The 15,110-nt window shown below is 43.0% G+C and overlaps 2 long non-coding RNA genes across 2 annotated transcripts; both read left to right on the top strand.

The window, feature by feature from the left end:
* The first annotated feature begins 130 nt into the window (after positions 1 to 130).
* On the top strand, positions 131 to 10,943 carry LOC135901336 (uncharacterized). The gene is made up of 4 exons (XR_010564103.2): positions 131 to 362; positions 1,382 to 1,423; positions 2,476 to 2,556; positions 6,109 to 10,943. It is a non-coding gene; the product is annotated as an uncharacterized lncRNA (long non-coding RNA).
* A 2,451-nt stretch (positions 10,944 to 13,394) lies between these two features.
* On the top strand, positions 13,395 to 15,094 carry LOC135901373 (uncharacterized). The gene is made up of 2 exons (XR_010564116.2): positions 13,395 to 13,727; positions 13,792 to 15,094. It is a non-coding gene; the product is annotated as an uncharacterized lncRNA (long non-coding RNA).
* The last annotated feature ends 16 nt before the right edge of the window (positions 15,095 to 15,110 follow it).

The raw sequence follows: 15,110 nt of genomic DNA, 5'->3' as shown, positions 1-15,110 counted from the left end.
TTTTTTCAAAAAAGCAAAAACAAACAACAATGTGACGTCACATCCGGTAAAGTCCATGTGTCCTCCTTTCTCACCTTCTCTCAGCTAACGCATGCGCAGAGACCACGGAGCACTCGGGGGCGATGTTCAGGTCTTCCCGCCCGCGCTACCTGAAACCACCGGTGTCATTTTGCTGTGCGAGCCTGCGAGCGTTTCTTTCTGTCCCCGCTGTAAAGTTTTCTGTGCGTGTGATGGAGCGGCGTAGAAAACTAGCTGCTTTACAGCTACTTTTGATAATGAAGAGGAAGCAGGCGCTGTCCCGCAAGCACTGGGTTCGGCCGGTCTGGACCAAGCGAGCGGACGAAAGCGAGTTCTTCACAGCGGTAAGAGACGAAGGACTTATGCGTCAACGCAGTACAACTTCATGCGCTTTCATTGCCTTGTTGCCTGGCTGCTGTGTGGAATTACAATTGCAGGGGCGCTTTGCATACTCCTATTGTTTTAGACATGCCTGTGCATTTGCTAATATGAGTTGGCGCGTCAGAGTTATGTCATATGAACAGCTAAATCAGCCTTCCTCTCGGGGTTACATGCGTAATGTGTGCATCTTGCTACTGCATGGCAGATCAAAATGTGTTTATCACTTGAATACTTTTAGTAGAGAAATGAAGTATCGAAATAAAATGTTGCTCTAATTCCGTGTTACCATTCGTCTGTCGTACACAGAACAATAAGTTGGTCTAATAATCTAATAACTGCGGTTTAACTGCAACTTTTACATGCCTTCAAGAATCCAAAATGCTAGATTTCAAACTGCAGCAGTAGTCGAGTCTGTCAAAAATGAACTCCATTGCGCACCTAATAAATGAAAATAAGTTCATGCCTTTTAGTAAGCTCAGATGCAGGCCGCAGTGAACTTTCTTGTTAGTATTGAAATGTGGGTAAGCTTGCCATAACAAGCCTTGTTGCCCTTCATTATAGGCACATCCATATATCCATTGAACTGAAGGACAATATTTTCATCCCTACTGAGCATCATGTTTGCAGCTGTGATCCTCAAATTATGGCTTCAGCAGTGGCACAACTAGGGATGGTGCGGGGGCCACACTGGGCACGTGCTTAGGATGTGTCACAAGTGGTGTTTGTGATACACCAGACTTATGACAGACCTATGACGTCTGAAAAGACCAATATTCTATTTATTAGCAGGAGTATTCTAACATTGGTGACAAACAAGGATGAACTGTTGGTTATTTGTTCTTTGTTTAAATCTAAAAATTGAAGTTAGTTTAGCAGTTGACTGTTGCAGTCATTTGGATGTTTTGCCCATTTGTTTTGCGACTTATGAAATGCCGGCGTATATATATTTTCAACATTTGACGTAACCCTGTATGTTTTGCAGCACCCAGTCAACTGCCAGAAGTGACTCAAACACAGGCCACCAGTAAGTGGACATCAGTTTCAATTTCACATTATGCAGTTGGCTACTGAGGCTTTTTTTTTTAATGAGATGTGATGTCGTTCTAATGTACATTTCGACCACAAAGGTGCGATCATGTCTCACAGAGGCATATATGGTTGCCATTCTCTGCGAGGGACGTGTTTTCTCATGTTCGTGAAGCATTTGTGTTTGGCAGTATTGTCGCCCAATGAGTCAGATATAAACACTGTAACCGCCACTGCCGGCAAGTAGTTGCGAGAAACGCAATATATTATGACGCTGTAAAGTTATTTCATTAATTCGAAGGCACGTTTTGCAGCAGGAAAAAAGGTTGCTATTCCAGGTAAACATGTCTTTTTCTCAAGTTATTTAGCCAAACTGTGGATGCGTGAAATTTGTGACCTATGAATAGATTTTAATTCATCCTTTACTAATGCTTCTAAGAGAGACTAGAGATAGCATGCGACTACCTCTCCAATCAGCAGATCATACACTTGCAGTCATAAGTGGTAGTTCCATGCACTCTTGCACTCTATATAACCTTTCCTTTCAGCAGCATTGGAACTGGTGGCTGCGTTTTCTGAAGGAGAAGTGCACTTGGCACTGTATATGTACGTGTGAATTCGGTTTTCTTTGAATGTGTCGGCTCACTGACACAAACAGTGCAAAAATCAGTTGTACCATGAGGCTGACGACGCCTTCTGCTGCTAGAAATGCGGCACTTCATACTTTATAGTACTGCATGACATTTAAATCAAAGCTACCACATAAAATGATCAAGAAAACTAACCGCTGTTGTAGCTGTTTTCATCAAAGAAAGCTTGTCCTTTATGGGCTGTGCTAATCTGAGCTCTCCACCGATGTTTTTGTAGTATTATCCAGTAGTGAGTGAGAGATTGGGGGCAATTAATCGTGTTAGTGTTTAAATGGTATCCTAATTACGTGCATTTGTTCCAACAAAGTTGTCTAGATTACTTTATTGTGTAGTGTAAAGCTTATGATACCATCAGCAACTACCGAGTTGCTAACATGCATATGCATTTGTCACTGTACAGGTGGCACTCGGCTGTACCACTGCAGTGCTGCGGAAATTGCCAGCACCAGCGGCTTTGCAACAGCTGTTTCACAGCATGTCGGTATGTGCTAATTTATAGTTATGTTGGGATGGGCTAGTATTATGGACCACTGCTACTCTGTATTGCGACAGATCCATATGATAAATGATGTAATGGGCACAGCGAAAACCTTTGAGTGTTTTATTATGGTACATGAAGTCTCTCCTTTCCGTCACTTGAGCAGGGTAGAAGAGCATGCAGGCACTCCTGAATGTACATATATTTCAAAACATGAGAGACATATATATAAACACACGAATACAAATAAACTAAAGGCAGGGACGTTCTATCTTTCATCTTGAATTGACTTTTACAGCGCAAAAAAAGAACACAGACCACAGAGAAGCACACATGTTAACAGGTTTGATACACACGTTAATTCAACAGATTTGATACTTCAGGTATGCTATTTTACACAAGGGGGAAGGGAAAGGGGAGAAAAACCAGATAAAGAGGAGTTGAAAAGAAAGGAATCGTGCCAAAAAGCATGAGAAGCGTCGTGCAGCCAGGATCGCCAGCAGGACATCTGAAAAGCACTCTGATAAAATTACATACAGGACAACCTTATGTATCGTTTGTTTCAATCAACTCGTCTCACATGCAGTTATTACTGCAATCAAGTTATGTCATATGAGGAAATGATGTGGGCCCAAAAACTATTTAGAGCTGAAGGATTATGTTCCATGCTAGCCTCATTGCCTGCTTTTTATAATATTGTTATCAGCTGCTCATGTTAGGGACAAAAAGTAAGAGTACGAGCTGTTTCCTGATTCGCCATTCCACACAACATGTCTTTGTGACTGTATGTACATGCAGATGATCCATAGATGAACAATATTCAGTACAGTAGAATCTCATTACAATATACACTTGGTTGTAAGAGACATCTGAAAATGGTTTGGTCGGTTTTCCGATGTTTGCCACGTTAACAACACTGTATACAAAAGACACCTTTGTTACTAAGGGTGACTTTTTAAGTGTTCACTACTTTGAAGGGACACAACCCAGACACATTCACTTCGGGCACCTTGTGTGCTCCGAAGGGTATAAAGATCACGCAATCCTCACACAAGTCAATTGCGCATGTCTCTTTAAGCATGAACTAGAAAAGGAGGGCAACAAGGACAGTGCAGGGCAGAAAGTGTCGGCAGTTGAAGCTGACGAGCGTCTAAGAGCACCTCAAAGGTACTGCGAGCAACAAGGCTTGCAAAGTGAAGTGACTATTCTATTTATTGACTATTCTAAGGCCTTCGATTTGGTTTGCCATGCTAAGCTTTTAGTTAAACTTCGTACATATTTTGGTGACAGCAAGCTGGTTGATTGGATAGCTGATTACTTACGGTCACGCTCTCAGTTTGTTACGTATAACCACGCGAAGTCGTCTGAGGTACAGATTACATCTGGGGTGCCGCAAGGCTCGGTGCTGGGGCCGCTTTTGTTCATTATTTTCATAAATGACGTAGCAGAAATCATTGGCGATACCGAAGTTAAACTTAGAATGTATGCAGACGACTGCGTAATCTACAACACCATCTCTGATGCTCATGATCAGGTTGCGCTAAATAACGTTTTTTCATTGTTTTGTAACTGGAGTGAAACCTGGCAAATGTCTATTAACTTAAAGAAGACTGTGGCAATGACCTTTTCAAACAAGAAACAACCCCTTTCTTTTACTTATACTAATGACGGGGTCGGTCTAATACATGTTACGGAGTTTAAGTACCTCGGTGTAACTCTAGCGTCAAATTTAAAATGGCGCAAGCATGTTGAGATGATCTGCAATAAGGCTCGTCGAAAACTTTGGTATCTCCAGCGCACGTTAAGCAACTCAACAAGAGAATGCAAATTGACTGCGTACAAAACTTTGGTCAGGCCCTTACTAGAATATGCATCGGTTGTTTGGTCACCTCACCTCAAGCACGACATAGCTATGTTAGAATCTGTCCAAAAAAAAGCAATCAGGTTCATTTTTTGTCGCTATGACCGGCAATTCTCGCCTACTTCGCATGCACACGTTTTAACGTTGCAATCTCTCGAACATCGGCGTAATTCTGATCGCGTTATCCTTCTTCATAAGATAGTTCACACCGGCTTGAGTGTTCTGGCACCGATTTCTTTTGTTGCGGCTTCTGCACGCTATACTCGACGATCTGATCCCCTGAACATTGTGCCCTTCAGGTCGAATATTGATTCTTTTAAGTTTTCCTTCTTTCCACGGACGGTGGATTTATGGAATAAACTTGATGGGTCTCTGCGCAGACTCGGTACTGAGGATTTTGAAAAAGAATTGCGTAATTATGTATTCTGGTAATGTTTTCTAGTATTCTGGTGAATTTTGTTAAAAGTACTTGAAATTGTATTTTTTTTTTATTGTTACTCTGTACTCACTCCTGCTATGTCTCAGAAACTGAGACAGCAGTATTTGTAAATAAAAAATAAATAAAAAGTGTTTAACTTCCAGAAGTTGGGAAGGAAGCTAACAAATCTGCAGTCACTAAAAAGCTGTGAATGTCTTCTTTAAAGGGCCCCTAAACCACCGAGGTTGAAATTTAGTTGCAGTGTTTCAGTTGTACACGATAAGGCAACGAACACGTAGCCACGAGAATTTTTCGAAACGGTGCAGTAATAGTGGAGCTACGTGTGTTTGATTATCGAAAAGTAGTCCCCGCTCATTTTACTCTTTCATCTGGTACGTGCCATCTGGACAGTATAGTCTTTTGCTCGCCTAGTACACCTCCAAATGTTAGGGGACAGGCCGTCACCAACGAGCTCTGTTGCTGCCGCACTGGCCCGTCGTCCTGCGAGGGGTGGCGATAATGACCTCGCCAATACAATGGAACTGTATGGTGACTCGTGTTGAAGAGCCTCATAGGGAGACCCTTCTGTTGGCGTTTCTGTTCTTTGCCCCCCATTGGCTGCCCACAATGGCATCGCGAGCAGCGCGACGAGGGAGAAGGAGTGTCTGTAGTGTGTATTTGCTTGCAGGCCTTGCCGGCAGTCGTACACTTTCGTTCGACCAATCGACAGCACCGGAAGCTGGTGACATCATCAGAGACAGCCTGGTGACATCAGGACAAACTGGGGGGTGCAGGATAGTTCCAGAGAGGCGCACTGGGTCGTTTTTTTCATATTCTGTTGCACCCGCAGTGCTACGCACTGTGGCGTTTGGCATCGTCGATTGTGACGGCATTCTGATTTCGATACGCGTGTTTACTTGAAATGTTCACAAGATGTCGAGAAGTGGTTTAGGGGCCCTTTAAGCCACCCTGAGCAGTTATTCTTTCACATATATCTAAGATACTTTAGTGATGCATAATAAAGTGGTCTAGTCTGGCTCCTCATTGTTTTAAAATTTTTGGTTTCGAGAGACGTGTTTCCCGTGCCTCATGAATATCTCTTCGAATGAGGCTTTACTGTAATGTACACACACACACAATTGTGTAACTCCTCCTGCAAGTATTATTTATTAAGCCTGGTCACTGATGTGCAAAGCTTGTGGTTAAGTCTTGATGTCTGTACTTTTTAGAGCTACGTTTATTAATTCAGGCTGTTCTTGTTGGTTCTTCGATGCAGGAGACAATGCCTACGAAATTATAGGCCCTGATGACGAGAGCCCTCAAGGGGCAAACGACATCTCTGTTGCAGAAGTGAGCCCGATACCACCTGAAGTTACCATGACAGATGACATGGCAGCAATAGATACAGAGACTGCCATGTCTACTGCAGCTGCAACAGTGTACGAGGCAAGCAGCAGCGCGTCAGCATCAGCAGCAGTGTCAGAAGGAACCCTACCAGGCCTGGTAGAGCAACATGTGTGCTATCACTGACTTTTTTTTGTAGTGCATACAACTCATTTGCTCAACATACAAAAGCTTTTCACCACGACTGTGAGCCAGTGTTTTTGTGCAGCAAGTGCAAGACTAAGTTAGATGTTATAACACAGTACAAGCATCACTTTAAAATATGCAAATGCAAACATATTACAGTTGTTGCCTCCCCAGCCAGCCCACATAGCGCAATGTGGAACACATGGTGGGACACACCTCTCCCTCTATTAGAAGATAGTAGAGACTGTCAGTGTTGCTGCTAGATTGACTGGTCTTTGTAGGCAACTAGAAGGACAACACAGGTGTCATAAGATTGTTGTTGTTGTTGTTGTTGAAGAGGTAAAAAAGAAGTTTGATGCAGCTGAAGTGCGAACTGATACTGAGTGCAATCAAAAGCAACCACCTGAGAAAGCAACACTCGAAATTTGGTTATCTATGTGCCGCCAACTCTGGTAAGGATGGCATAGGACAGAAGTGTGATGAAAATCACACAGATACTGCTGTTGCATCACTGGCCACAGTGAGCAGTGACTTGTAGGGCAAGAGAGTCAACTGAAAGGAACATTTTGACAGTGTCATGCTCCCATGTGACCACTTTCCATGTTATTTTGCATGATACAGCTCAACCTCCAGAAACAAGACTGCAACTTGTCTGTAAAAAAGCTTTCACGAAAAATTATTCATAAGACTATTAACATTGCAGTATCTTTCTTTTGTGTGGTTTCAAGGTTCCCGGGTGTCCATTAATGCAAAAATTGAGGAAAAAAAGAAAGTGTCGTACTTACACCTTTTTAACAAGTACGAGGGGGACAACTTTTCTAGTCTTGCATCATCATACTATCAAGTTTTTAAATGCCTTTTATAATTATTATTACCAGTTATATCTGAGTGCATTGTATGCATGTAGCAGGTGTAAAATCAGGTCAGTTGGATCAGATTCCTTATCTGCAAGAGAGCCCTATATTCAAGACATTTGAATTAAAATAGGTACGTTAGAGACGCAGTCTTTCAGAGCTTTATTGCCTGTGGTTTAAGCATTGCTCAATACTTTTGTGGATGGCAGTTTCAACCGGCAGAGCACTGCGCTTTGTCAGTCACATGTCTTCAAAGCGGTGTTTACCATTTGTGTTGATCTGTTTGTGTATGCATAGAGCAAGTCTTTAATTTACTTTTTTCTGCATTCTTGTGCTTGCACTAAGCTTGTATAAGGCAGTTACAAAATGTGCGTCACTATAACGAACTGTTCTGTTGAGCTTACACTTGCAAATAATAGTGTTCAGATGGCCGCACTTCTATGTAGGTGCACCGCTAGCTTTGAGCATGTTCTCATGTTTGTATAAAGCTTATATAAGCTAGTTACAAAATGTGTCACTAAGCATTGTGATATTCTTTAAAGAACTGCTTGGTTGGTTTTACACTTGTGAATTAGCATTGAGGCAGTGGTATTCCCATGTAGGCCCACTGCTAGCTTTCTGTGTCCTCACATGTTTGTATTAAGCTTTTACAAGGGAGTTACAGCATGTACGTCACTAAGCACTGTGATATTTTTCAAAGAACTGCTTTGTTGGTTTTACACCTGTGAGTAATAGTACTCGGGTGGCACTAGTCATATATAGGTACACGGGGACCATTTGTATACATTATGCTCATGTAAAGCAGTTACAAAGCGTATGTCACTAATCACTGTGATATTTGTTGAATTGCTGTGATGGTTCCCTCTGCTTGGAAAGAGGCCATCATAATTCCTATATTGAAATCGGGTAAGGACCCTTCTTTAGCAAATAGTTATAGGCCTATAGCATTGACGAGCTGCTTATGCAAAGTTTTTGAGAAGATAGTAAACAGTCGCCTGGTACATTATCTAGAAATTAACAACAAATTAGATCCATATCAATGTGGCTTTAGAGAAGGCAGATTGACGACAGATCAGCTTGTACGCATGGAAATGTACATCAGGGAAGCGTTTGTCCACAAACAGCTTGTGTTATCAGTGTTTCTAGATATGGAGAAGGCGTATGATACTATGTGGCGCTTCGGGATCCTTCGGGATCTTTCTGCAATGGGCATTTGCGGCAACCTGCTGAGAATAATTGAAAGCTATCTCTCTGACAGGACATTTCGTGTTAGAGTTGGCAACGTATAGTCCCGACCATTTTTACAGGAGACAGGTGTACTGCAGGGTGGAGTACTGAGCTGTACGTTATTTATTGTTAAAATGAACTCCCTCCACACTGTATTGCCTCGCACACTCTTCTACTCTGTCTATGTGGACGATGTACAGATAGGGTTCAGGTCATGCAATCTTAGCATTTGCGAGAGGCAGCTACAACTTGGCTTGAATAGATTCTCAAGGTGGGCGGACGAGAATGGTTTCAAATTGAACCCCCAAAAGAGCACATGTGTCCTGTTTTCAAACAAGAGAGGTGTACTACCACAACCCGATATTAACCTTAATGGAGAAAGACTAACTTTCAGCCCTGAACACAAATTCTTAGGTGTTATCCTCGACACAAGACTTAACTTCATTCCCCATCTAAAATATCTTAAAGAAAAGTGCCTGAAGACCATGAACCTCCTCAAGCTGCTCTCTCGAACAACCTGGGGCAGTGACAGGAAGTGTCTGCTTAGCCTGTATAAGTCTCGTACAATCACGCCTCGACTATGGAGCCGTGGTGTACCACTCGGCAACTGAAAGTGCGCTAAAGATTCTCGACCCAGTCCACAACCTCGGTATACGACTGGCAACAGGCGCCTTTAGAACTAGCCCTGTTGGAAGTCTGTACGTTGAGGCCAACGAATGGTCCTTACACCAACGCAGAACATTCCTAAGTTTTTCATACTACACTAAGGTAAAATCAGACACCGAGCATCCATGTCATTCCATAGTTAGCGACCTGTCCGCTTCCAGACTTTACATTAACCGCCCACATATTAGAACTCCTTAGAGCCTACGCTTGGAAGCAATGGCAGAAGAAACAGACATCCATATCCCAGAAAATATCCTGATGCCTCCCACTCACCTTCCACCTCCTTGGGAATGGCAGACCATGCAATGCGATATCTCTTTTGTCGAAATAACAAAACATGCACCAGAGGTACACTTACGGTCACACTTCTGCGAACTGCAAGTGAAGTACTGCTGTGCCGAGTTATATACAGATGCTTCCAAGTCATCTGCAGGTGTCGCGTATGCAGCTCTTGGGCCATTTTTTTCCACCTCCGGTACTCTAAATCCCAACACAAGTATTTTTACGGCTGAAGGGTACGCAATACTTTCAGCTGTAAAGCACATCAGACATACAAACCTGCATAAGGCGATCATCTTCACAGATTCATTAAGCGTAGTAAGGGCCTTAATGAGTTTTCGAAAACATAAAAACCCTGTTTTTGATAAACTATACACAGAACTATGCTTAGCCTTAACATACAACCAAAATATAGTCCTGTGTTGGGTACCTGGCCATAGGGGCATAAAAGGTTATGTAGCTGCTGACGAAAGTGCAACGTCAGTCGCCTTTAATCAAACGGATGTGAATATACCCATACCAGTCACAGAACTTAAGCCCTTCTTACGCCACAAACTGAGGAAACACTGGCAGGACCAATGGGATAATGCAGTAGAGAATAAGCTACACGTCATCAAACCAAAATTAGGGAACTGGATATCTGAAAGAACAGCAAGACATAAGGAAGTGCTTTGTAGGTTAAGAATAGGACATACTTATGCCACTCACTCTTACCTTTTGACGGGAAGCGAACCTCCGACATGTACCAAATGTGGCAAGAGGCTTACAGTTATCCATGTTCTTATCCAATGCACTGAAATAGAGGCAGAAAGGAAAAAGTACTTTCCGTCTGCTTATCTCCAACACATACCGTTACACCCAGCATTTTTTCTGAGCAATGAGCCCCTTTTTACTTTTCAATCAGTATTAAACTTTCTAACTGAAACGGACACCTTACATGTGATTTGGCCAGGCTACTTGTAGCACGGTCTCCACCTGGAGGTCGTAGCTGCAACGAACCCATTTTCTAGAGCACGTGTCTCCCAGCCCTTGCTTTCAAGGCCTTGCTGAGGCACTAATGCTAGAGACATTACATGTTTTACTGATCATCCCTCATCTCGTGAAACATCTATTGTCATCGCAGACACGATCAATCACTGTCATATTTTTATACTTGTATTTTACGCACTTCAGAGCAAATTTTAGGTCCTTTTACAGCCATATTGCACCACATGCACATTTTTCACTTTTTAGTGAATATTTTAGGCCACTATACAGCCGTGTTTCATTAATCCCCGCAATTAACACCCATATATCATTGAAAAGCACGGATCATCGACTTGGCGCTTTTTGGCCACATCTGGCCCTTGCGCCAAAAAACTCTACTAATTAATAAAATCAACCTGTGATGGTTTTACAGATGTGAATAATAGTGGTCAGGACACGGTACTTGCGATGTATAGTTGAATTTATACAGTGCCGAGACATAGGCTGTATACGTACCAAAAGAAATTTGTCATTATATTGTGATAATTACTGTTTGGATTTTATTAAACTAATAAAATTCTTTCTTGTATCTATAGAGGTATGGCAATTTGTCATGCAACCAAATTGAGGACCTGAACTTGTGCATACAAATAAACAGCTAATTTAAGAGTATACTGCTCATATTCTGCTAAACCAGTTTAATGTACTACAATGCTGGAAAAATGACAGAGTTGACTGGGATGTACAGAAAGAGTTCTGGAGTTGGTAATGTTGCGTTTATTGGAGTAGAACAGAAAGTGCACTTCTGTTAAAAATGCGACAGTCTGTGCAGAAACATAAGGCAGACGAGCAGATGTGGCACATTTTTTTCAGGGCCCTCCATGCCTACTACTGCATTTCTAGTCTTCCTGTGCTCTGCGTATAAGCCCCTGTTCCGCCAAGGTTTCTACTCCATGACAGTTGTTCTGGGTTCGTAGCAATATTGAAAAAAAAATTCAATGGTTTTCAAGGACTTTCGAGGCCCCGACACAGTAACTTCAAGGACCTCATGCGATGTGTTTAGTAGTTTGGACAGGCAAAAACTTGTTCAACATCGTTAACTTTAATGGAAACAAAAGAAAACAAAAATCGCATTTCACTGTCCCCCAAGATGCTCACTGCCTTTTTTTTGGTGTGTTCACGACTTGCGTCATTTAGATCAAGTCAAGCATGGGCTTCAAGTTATGATGCATTTCTGCATATGGGGGTAAGCGTGCACTATTCCGGGCAACGCACTGTGCCATTGACACTGAGAGGAAACGGGGAAAACAAACCCCTTATGCTCCTCAACTTCGCGTACCTGTGGTGTGCGTGTATCGTGGAAGAAACCACAAACACAAGGACAAAAAACCACACCAGCACTTCGTGGTGTGGTCCATGTTTTTGCGTCGTTCTTGTGTTGCGCAGTTTCTTCTAAAATGCTCAACCAACTAGCCGGCAAGTCCATCCTGTGCATATATGTTGAACACACGCAGGAGTGTAGATGGTCTTCGAAGCTTTTAAAACGAGCACTGCCACAGGATGCGAGCAGTGCACGCGTAAAAGTGGTGTTAAGAACGGCCAGCTGCAGTGCAAGTTTTGCCACCCAGTTGCGACTATGGAGGCAACATTCTGGGAGCGTCGCCGCACACCTCTAGCCACGGCGTGACTAAGTCGACTGTTTGTGAACAACAATATGTGCGTCCTCGACTCCGTCGCTGGAGTCGAGTTTGACGAAGTCGCGATTGTAACTAAACGGGCTCGGCGGACCAACTGTTGTTACTGAGCCGCGGTAACGTCTACTGACACCCCTTCCCACGCGCCGACCAAGACGCCAGACAATGGGCGGCCGGCGGGCGCGCTGCAGTTCGGGGAATAAATGCCCCTACGGTGCCGGGTCGTCTCCCCTACGGTGTTTGGTCAACTCGCCTACGGTGCTTGGATGGCCGTTTCCGTCGCCTGGGTATCGGGGGAGGACCGAGTGTTTAAAAACTGCTGTTCTGCGGCTGCTCAGGACACTCTCTCTCAAGCAGTCATGTTAGACTGATATAAATACTGTAAATAAACCCATATTCCTCGTTCTCGATGAGAAGCAGTCCTTCCCTTCATCAGCGTCCCAAGTAACCACGGATATCCGTGGGACGTCCACCATAAGTCCCAACGTCCATCCATCCGGATATCCAACACGGACGTCCGTGGGACGTACAGGAGAAGTCCATATCCTGTTTGGATGTCCTTCGGACATCCCACCGGGATGTCCCATGGACATCCCATTTTGAACGTCCGCTGGCTGTCCATAAATAGGCATGCACAGGATATACACTAGTGAGTTATATATAAACTAGCATAAATATATTGCCGGAAATTTTAGTTTGTTCATATTATATTTGTTTATTTTTGTTCTCTATCGGACACAGTTCATTCTTTTTTCAAAGCAATATAAATATATTTCCAACTTGATATCAATTCTGCCCACTTTAACATCGCAGTATTAAAATACGATTTTTTTTTTCTATCGGTGGGTCATACAAACAATTTGTAGTTTGCTTTAAAAAAAATGCTTGTGGATGACTAGCAGAATATATAAGCGCCCATTTGAAGCCACTTATTCGACCTAGAGCCAAGCACTCAAGTTATCCCTCATTATGAAAAGTTCCTGATCATAAAGTTTTGGTCCTGACCTCCGAACATGTAGGTTCAGGTTTATCATTGAAACAGGAAGTAAAACACGTTGTTGGGCTAGTTGGTGCATTGTATTAAGAAAAAAAAAACAGCAAAAAAAAAAAGACGGACACAGGAAACATACACAAGACAGGACTCTTCCAGCCTCTTTCCTGTCTTCTCGTATGTTTCCTGTGTGCGCCTGTTTTTGGCTGGTTTCTTAAAACAGGAAGTTGTCTGCAGTGTTCAATTGTGCATACAATAATATCATTATAGGTAACAAAAACAAATCTCAAAGGCTACGCTTTTGGTGGCTGCGTGCGTTGAAAGCGATTACGAAAGCTATAATGCGTCAGAGCCGCCATGCATTGACAGTAATCTCAAAGGCTATGTTTTTCTGGCGCCGACAGCTTTAGCAGAAACTAAAAACTCGAAAATCAGATACCAAATATTCCCAGAATAAGTAAATATTTCACTGTGTAATAATAGAATATTTTAAAAACCTATTTATGTTTGCGTAGATGCACGTGGAAGTGTTACAACCTTGGCAAAGCAGAACGCTGCAGTCATCCAATCCAATCCAAGCTCTAGCCATCGTCGCCACGCCATTTTTCATTCTGCGATCGTTTTAAGGGCAGCGGAGCAGCGTTTGTCACCTTCCGTGCCTGCCGAAGTCTCCTACTCAGCTACCAAGGTATGACAGCTACATCGATTTCTTTTTTAATTCGTTTGGGTATTGAAATGTGTTTTCTTCACAGGTGCCAGGATGCCTAGACTGCGGGAGAAGCCGCACGCGCGAAAAAGAGCGTCGCTGGAAACAAAGACGATATTCGAGGACTTCGGATCTCGCACCGGCAGCCAGCAGTCAACAGCTCGAGAATTCGCAACTCTAGAACTGTGCAGTGGCGCGCATACCCCGCACGCATGCATTAACATGTGCGTTCGGGCTGTCCTTGCAAACATTTGCACGCCTTGTGATGCTGGTCGCTGCACCGAGGCGACATCGGAAGTTCAGGACGGTGGTTGTGACACTACGCGCACTAAGGACAATGTGCCTTGCTTCCCTGATGGATATACTCTACGTGACGCTTCGGATGGTTCACTTCGCTGTGAGAACGGAACAGGATCCCTTAGGAGAGGTGTACGCACAAGTCAATGCGGGTTTTCTGGTAAGCAGGACCCCGGAGTCTACGTTTGCTTTAGCTACCGCGGACTCTTCATCGGCGCCCTTTGATTCTCCTGGCAAACAGCTTCTCCTGGCTAATGCGCTCATGATCAGAGCTGTAGCCGTCAGTAGCGGCAAGATCGCCTGCTGATCTCTACGAAAATAAAAAGCTCCTTTTAAAAAAGTGAAGAATATATTAGTTGTTTTTATCTACGAGTTTGTTTAATATCGTGAGAATATGGTCACTACGGCCACGGCGGGGACATTGTAAACGAGAGTACGCATTCGATGGCCAAGTGAGTTTTAATAATTGTAAGAACGCACTACGCCACGAGAAAGAGCTATTGTTTAAAGAAAGTGAAGAATATATTGATTGTTCTTCAGTAATAGTTCGTTTAGCCACGTCAGAATGTGGAGACATTGGGAACGAGAGTACGCATTTGACGGCAAGTTGACTTACGAGAACGCACTACGTCGCGAATAACATTTAAGCTGCAATACCATTAAGCATGTCCGTGTGGCACCCCGCGAATGACAAGTTTAAGGCATTAGCCAGTTAATGTCATTTTTTGTGCCCGTGTCGCAGAGTGCTAGTGAAGTGATGTAGTCAAGATTAATTCCTTCATGTCATTTCTGTTGCTTTCGCTGCTTAATAATGCTAATTGATGTGTTTTTGCTCTTTCTTTTTATTCCATGCTGCAAACTCAAATGTCAAAGCAGGATGGGCAATAAGTATTTTTGTTCTGCTGTTCTCTACCTTGTTGTGCTATTGAAATTGCAAGTTTTCTTCTTTATCCGTGTATTTATTTGTTCTTTGAACAGTACGCATATATCTGCTTATTGGTCTTTTTATGTATATGTATAAGGTCACAATAAACGTTTAATTGTATTTGGAAGTTGGTGTAAGTTCAT

Source organism: Dermacentor albipictus, chromosome 1 (genome assembly GCF_038994185.2).
Source record: "Dermacentor albipictus isolate Rhodes 1998 colony chromosome 1, USDA_Dalb.pri_finalv2, whole genome shotgun sequence".
NCBI lineage: Eukaryota > Metazoa > Arthropoda > Arachnida > Ixodida > Ixodidae > Dermacentor > Dermacentor albipictus.
This window is presented reverse-complemented; position numbering and strand designations above follow the sequence as displayed.